The sequence below is a fragment of the Momordica charantia genome, assembly GCF_013281855.1.
Source record: "Momordica charantia cultivar OHB3-1 chromosome 2 unlocalized genomic scaffold, Mcharantia_2.0 BLBB01000002.1, whole genome shotgun sequence".
In the NCBI taxonomy this organism is placed as follows: Eukaryota; Viridiplantae; Streptophyta; class Magnoliopsida; order Cucurbitales; family Cucurbitaceae; genus Momordica; species Momordica charantia.
This window is the reverse complement of record NW_028275160.1, coordinates 15667555-15669032: the sequence shown is the minus strand read 5'-3', so window position 1 is coordinate 15669032 and position 1478 is coordinate 15667555. Positions and strand designations below refer to the sequence as shown.

At 41.9% G+C, this 1478-nt stretch overlaps 1 non-coding gene across 1 annotated transcript; it reads right to left on the bottom strand.

Moving 5' to 3' along the window:
* Positions 1-1055: 1055 nt before the first annotated feature.
* LOC148212894 (small nucleolar RNA R71) lies at positions 1056-1162 on the bottom strand. Its single transcript, XR_015789565.1, has one exon. It is a non-coding gene; the product is annotated as a small nucleolar RNA R71 (small nucleolar RNA).
* Between the last annotated feature and the right edge of the window lie 316 nt (positions 1163-1478).

The window sequence follows — 1478 nt, the reverse complement described above, 5'->3', positions numbered from 1 at the left end:
GTAGTTCGGGCTAGGTTTTATCATTCTAAGTCCAAATCCCAAATCCAAACCATTATTTGTGACCACTTCCCATTTTACAAGAATCACTCATTCCAACATTCACTATTCTTTAAAACTTTAGAGTTTGGAAATTGTTTAGAAGTCCTTGAGGATCGATACTTGGATACTCCATCCATTTTATATTACTCTGACAGGTGTGCGCTTGCATCTATATAATTGTTACCACGCTTAGCGCGTGCGTTCAGCATAAACGCCCAGTCAAGTTTTTGGCGCCGTTGCCGGGGACTTTAGTTTTAAAATTATTTTCAAATTCTTTTAGTTTTTATTTTTGGTGAATTGTTGTTGGGTGTAATTTCCATCCACCGTTTTTGTTCTATATTTTTGGTCGTTTATCTCACAAGGGTAAGTTAAAGTGCATGAGCACAAGATCTTTTCTTCTACCCCTTGACCCTGAGATTGAGCGGACCCTTCGAAAAACTCGAAAGGAGCAAAGACTTCGAAAACAACTAGAAAAGCAAAAAGAGAGACAAGGTGAAATCAGTCCTGAAAGTGAGGTAGAGAGTACGAGCACATCAATGGCAGATATTCCACCTCGTGATCCGGTTGATCCACCTGCTGTTAACGGTAATATGTGGGATCATGCAAGAAATGATAAATTCAACCATATCCAGATGGCGGACAACAGAGACGTGGCAATGCGAGAATATGCCGCCACGGCTTTTCAGAACTTTGATTCAGGGATAGTCAACCCTATTCCAGCCCACGCAAACTTTGAGCTTAAACCAATGATGTTCCAAATGTTGCAGACAATTGGACATTTTGGAGGGCAGGAACATGAGGATCCACATGATCATCTGAAATCATTCATTCAAATTGCAAATGCATTTCGATTACCTGGTATAACAGACGATGCTCTGAGACTAACACTTTTTCCATTTTCTTTGAAGGACCAAGCTAGAGCATGGCTCAATGCATTTCCACCGGGATCCATCACCACATGGGGGTCGTTAGTGGAGAAGTTCTTAACAAAATTCTTCCCACCTACTCGCCACGCTGATATCAGAGAGGAGATCATCTCCTTTAGACAGTATGATCGTGAACCTGTTCACGAGGCGTGGGAGAGATTTAAAGAACTAATCAGGAAATGTCCGAACCATGGCTTGCCGGCATGCATCCAGATAGAACATTTCTTTAGAGGTTTAGATCATCCTACTAAGATGATGCTAAACAATGCTGCCAACGGAGCCTTTACAAAGAAGACATTCAACGAGATAGTTGACATCCTAAATCACTTAGCTTCACACAACGAACTATGGTGTTCGCAAAGATCTAGGGCAGCACCAAAGAAGCAAGATCCAGCTGGAGTTTTGGCTCTGGACATTGCGACCTCGATGCAAAAAGAGATGGTTACAATGAACCAGAGGCTAAAAGAGATGGCATTGGGAATAAAAAATCCATTAGCCACGCCGATACAACCT